Below are 6,000 nucleotides of genomic sequence, written 5' to 3' on the forward strand. Positions count from 1 at the left end.
GAGCAAGATGGAGGAAGCTCTACGAAATCAGGTCGAGGAGGCCCCGGCCGACCATAAGGGCCCTGGAACAGAGAGGCAGAACATCTGCTGAGGACTGAGCCCCTCTGCTTTCCGCCGGATTAAACCAGCATCCAACGGGAAAGCCAGTTAAAGTAAACTCGTGGCTGCTCTCAAGGACGCTGAGCAGCAGTTGGAGGGTCCTGGCAAAGAGCGGCCGGAGGACAAGCCGTCCTGCCTCCGGGCCCCTGGAGGCCCCAGGCAGGCTCTGCGGGAAAAGGAGATGGAGTGAACCAAGGCCGAGAGCTTCATGAGGGTCCCAGCTGGAAGATCTCCAGAGCCAGATCTCAAAAATGCAAGCAGAAGAACAAGAAGTGGTCCAGAATCTAATGAAACTGGCCCATTGTATAAAAAAAGAAATTCAGCTGGCACAAATAATCTCCTCATAAGAACAAATATACATAAAGTCATGTCGTTGGTTGTGCAAAGTTGAAATATCTTAAGCTTAACTCTAGTTTGCTCTTTGTTTAAAAAAATATATATATTTATATACTTTTTCTGGAGTAGGCCCGTTGTCATCCTGAGGCAAATTATGAATAAGAAAAAGGTCAAATTATATAATGACAATTCATGAAATGATAAGATGAAATGCTCAGTAAACATCGTGTCGTTTCTTTTTGGCTCGGGTGAGGCACTACCGGCCCTGACCACACATCACTGAGGCTGCAGGTTGGATATTGAACAGGGACCCAACTGCAGTGTATTTTTGGTCTGCTTGTCGTGGGCGGGATGAGGAGTGAATGATATTGCATACTGTGGAGGTAGAAAGACAGACTACAGCTGTACACTGCCGATAGAAGGACAGATAAATGGATGGATTGAGTCTTTTTTAGACATACATGATTGTACATGATTATATATGAATATACAATCAGTTGCAGCATCGTGGAGAGCTCAAAATGGAGTTATTATCTGAATTTTGAAATATATAATTTTCATCACTGCTGAGTTCTAATGGTCTTCCACCAACATGAGATGTACGTTGATGAGGGTTACTTTGGATTCAGCAGCATAGATCATCATGCGTTCTTTGTCATTGCCATACAAACCACGTACAATTTATGCAATGTACTTTTTGTCTCTGCTTGTTGACCGTTTCCCAGAAATGTTTGCAAAGGACCGATCGGCAAAGGGCACATCCCGATGGAATGCACCGACATTTATTTTTTATTTAGCTTTTTGACTGTTTTAATGTTTTTCTTAACTGTTTTAAATCCTGTTTTCTTCTGCATTGTGTTTTGTTGCTTTTAATAGTTTTATGTGAAGCACTTTGAATCGCCTTGTGTTGAAATGTGCTACACAAATAAACTTGCCTTGCCTTGCGGCATCTGAATAAATTAATCAACAAATGAGTTAGTCTGTTGATCTTGCCAAAGGAAAAACCTTGACAACATAATTCTGCTTTCGTCTCAAATTTTAATTTAGATTTTCATGAAGATTTAATGAGAGGAAGATTTAGTGTTGATTGCGCTAAGCACTCTTAATCAATCTAAAAAAACACGAGAGAGTGAAGTAGAAAGTGTAGTCAAAACTCCATTAAAGTTAACCTCTTGTGTTAATTGTGAATGAAATGCGAGATTATGGAAACTCTCTAAATTCACTGATTTGTAAATCAGCAACGAATAAAATGTGACTCTGCTCTTGTTTCACTGCTGGTTAAGATACATTGTAGATATAGTTAGTTTATTGACTTTGATTTAATGATGTGAAAATATAACTCAACTGAAAAATGTCCAAACAGCTAATATAACAGGGCTGTCACAGCAGACATAACCACGTACCACAAAAATCAACGTACTAAATAACATGATTTATGTTCATGAAAACAATGGACAGACTAACATGTCCAGGATTTAATCTTTGCGGCCCTCCCTTTAAATAAGGAACAACTCTCTCTGACAACCTGTGTGGCAAAATAACACATAGAACTTGCACATTTATGCACACCACCTCCTCCCAACCCTGGGGGAGAGGACAGACCACAACAAACGCACAAGAAGCCAAACTGAAGCACGACGTGTGCGAGCATAGGAGGATGAAACACACACACGGAGAGAGGGAGAGGGAGAGGGAGAGGGAGAGAGAGAGAGAGAGAGAGAGAGAGAGAGACTCCAGGATGGCTGATGGTCCAGCACACAGTGAAGCAGTAAAAGAGGGCGGGAGGTAAAGAGGTGCACAGCTATCCTCGTGGTGGGACACGACCCACAGAGGGTTATTGAGAAGCAGTGGCTTTCACAGAGTCAATGTTATTCTCCTCAACAGGACTACTAGGTTTAAATTATAGTGTGACCGACCCGCCTGCCAGATAATGAAGCAATGAGCAACTAGTTGAGGGCAAAAATATATAAATGCGGGTTTTGAGTTTGAGATTTAAAAGGCCTCAACAATATCAGAGTCCTGTATTCTGGGAGCGGAGAGTCCCGATAAGGTGATCAGATGTATTTACCATTAGAGGCATTAGAGGCACCTTACATGGAACAAGGAGCTAATGAAGGGGAAACAAATGGTGGGCTCCTATGGTCCACTTTTAGTTAAGATTCCTGAAAGCTCAACTGCAATTTCTACTAATGTGATGCATGTTCATGGATGCAGTGAGTGGATTAGCGTGAGTATTTGCATTGGAACAACACAGAGTGAGAGCTTAGTGATCCAATATGCAGTGGAACTAGCATCAACCTACATACCATTTAGCATGCACAGCCATTAGTATAGATCGGGTTGCCCCTCTTTGAATAACAAAGACCTCAATGCTATCCCATGACAGCCTGAGGAATCCATTTAATTGCCTTCCTTGTAGCAATTTCTTTCTCAATACACGCAGAGACTGACAACAAAGACGATTATATATACACTGTATGGCTAACAAAGTACGGCTCACGTAATATTTCGCGGCGCAGGGGACGAGGAGTGAATCCTTGAGTTTTCTTATTTGGTTAACAAATAAGAGGGTCGTGCATTCCTCAAAGTTGAAACTTACTTTTGTACACTTGGAGGCCTTCGCGAGAGGTTTTCTTCCCTGCATGGCTATGATAATGTGGAACTTGAACAGGCGGAAATACAACTTTTAGAGCAAATTGGAATGGCATTTAAATGACACAGTATGCAGGCATTACATTCTCAGGAAGAGGGAAAGTCTAATTTTCCTAAATCAAGTGGAATAAATCCGACAGTGTAGTAAGAATAGGGCTGGGTATTCAACATGTTTTTTGTTTTTTTAGTACTTTAGATTAAAATGTGTCTATCCAGTCCTGAAAGCCAGCACCAAATGTCTGATTTAGACAGGGCTGCAAATGTACATCAAATTTAGTGTTTAGCACAGAATTAATTAGTTTGCATTCTACTCGCAAAACTGATTACATTCCCATTAGCCTCAGCCGTACTTTGCTTTTTTTCTCCACAAACAATCCAGGATGCGAGTGCATGATAGCTTGATTGTGAACATTTTCAGTTTATACAAAATCACCCAACGTGCTAGAAACCTTTTTTCTTTGAATTTCCTGTCTGAGCCTCTCGGCTGTGGCCAGCGAACAAAACGCATGGAATTCCAATGAGAAACGTCTGCAATCAGAAGGCTCCAGGAAGCTCTACAGGTGGTGAGAACTGTCCCAAAACATCAAGCAGCAGTATTGGTCACAAGTGCAGAGGCCCACCTTCATTCAATCAAGTAGCAACATAGCAGTTGCATGAGAAAAAAGTTAGCGTGTACTGAATACAATTCCTGCTGTTTGACAATTGCAAAAGCACAACACCTCTCTCACTCACACTGGATATAAATAATTCCAGGCTACATAGAGATCCTCCGTTAAAATATACCAGACATCAAGAGGTTACATGAGTGCAAACGCTCATGTGAGATGACTGCAGCGGCCAAGCTTCACTTATAACACTCAGAGAGAGACCTCTACCCTCATGGAGGAGTTCTCAGCCACCGGTGCCTTAAACGTTATCCTTTTTACGTCGTTTGGAACCTCCGCTTTACCTGCTAAACATCAGCGTCTTAGCATTGTCGTTTTAGCATTGTCGTCTTAGCATTGTCGTCATGAGCATGTTGCAGAGCTAGCATTTAGCTCAAGAGCTTGGCTTGAGACTCTGTTGTAGACTCTTGTTGTTTTTTTTGCAGCTGCTTGTTAGACATCATTTTTACATACGAGGAGTTTTATTATGTGAAATGAAAAACAGGGTTTTGAAGAGAAAAGTAAGATTTTGAAACTAGGGTTATGGTTTCTGCGCTAGTCATAAAACTTTCCAGTCTGTAAGAATATTTCAACTTGTTATCAACCAACGTATTCACTAGATTAAGCCTTCCTTCATACTCGTGCGGCCTTATTCTCTCTCCAACACCTTGATTGATGTTCTTACTGCACTGCTGCTTTTGTTTCCACAAGACTCTTAAGGAGTCCGTTATAGCGAGGAAGGATTTGATAACGATGGGGATTTTTGCAGCGAAGGGCTCAAAAGCAATTTGACGCAAGGAAACCGTGGAAGAGCGGGGCGGGATGGGAGGATGGGAGGGAAACTGTGAGTGCAGCAGAGTGAGAACAGAGGTTATTTTGTCAAAGCGCGCCAGTGTGTTAGCGCGTGTGCATAGTCAGTGTTTGCCCTGTTGCTTCCAACTCTTAGCTTTCTTGATTCTGCTCCCTGCAACTGTTGCGTTGCCACGAAACCAAATTGGGATTTCCGCCACCATGGCTTCGTATGCGTTCTGCCATTATTCCTTCAGAGACAGTGCAACTGTATAGATTTCAGAACGGCGGGGGAGCTGGCAGACGACAGAAGTTGACGAGTAAAAAACAAGCAAAGGCACCACGCCTGATGTTGACTTTTAATTACAAGCTGCTTGCTAAGTGTAAAATAGATCGCCGTACTGGTGGAGCAATATGTGTCTCTCCTTACTGCAGCATTATCAACGCCAACACCTTGTATGGTGAGTCATACGTGAGGCTGCTGAGAAGGGAAAAGGAGAGACAGAAGAAGGGGGAGGGGGTCTGGAAGGAAGACTAAAGCGTTATCTCACAGATAGGAGCAGAGATGCCTTGTCTCGAGTAAATTGCCAGCTGCTTGGAGGGAGAGCAGCACACGCGGAGGCTGTGATGTGAAATCACTCCAGTGGTTTGCGGCCTGCAGGGAGCAGCGTGAGGACAGGAGCAGGGGGGCAGTGAGCGATGAGTGGCAAACAAACAGTTCACTGAGTGACACGCGGCGCACACAGCATGGACAACCCGGGTTGGAGGTTAAAACAGCAAGAGCAGTGAACTCTCCTGGGTGGCAGGGGAATAAGCGAGAGGGGGAGTGCAAGCATGTGTCAGCCACGTGTGTGTGTGTGTGTGTGTGTGTGTGTGTGTGTGTGTACTCTAGAGAGATGGGGGGAAAAGAGAGGTGGTGACAGATACACACAAAAAGAAGAAAAGAAAGATCTATTCTCTAATTATTGTCGTACTGTTTAAATTGGTTGGAATTATTTCTATTTTGGGTATAAGCGACTTGTCAATAATTATAATGATACATAATTATACATAATCACAAAATAATAGACGCATTTCAAATTGAAACTTAGAGACTACCTTATGTGTATTTATTCTTGAAAACTAAATGTTCTGCCTTTTTCAACAGAAATCCGCAAAAACTGCAATTTTTCAATATGATAAAAAAAATGTAAAAGGTCTGAGCAACGCTTTGAGCCAAAGGTTATTGTCAGCATTTGCACAATGACAGTCATGATTTTCTAAGTTTTTCACCATGTTTACCATCTTAGTTTAGTGTGATAACATGCTACAACAAAGAGCATAGCTGAGGCTGATGGGAATGCCCTTTAGACATGTAGATATCAAAGTATCAAACTTCAATTTTAAGCGATGAGGAAAAGCCAAGAGGTCACCAAGGTCATTGGTGAATGTCTGTACCAAATTCTGTGGCAATACATCCGGTAGATTTTGCGATATTTCA

This window comes from Taurulus bubalis (genome assembly GCF_910589615.1).
Source record: "Taurulus bubalis genome assembly, chromosome: 19".
Lineage (NCBI taxonomy): Eukaryota > Metazoa > Chordata > Actinopteri > Perciformes > Cottidae > Taurulus > Taurulus bubalis.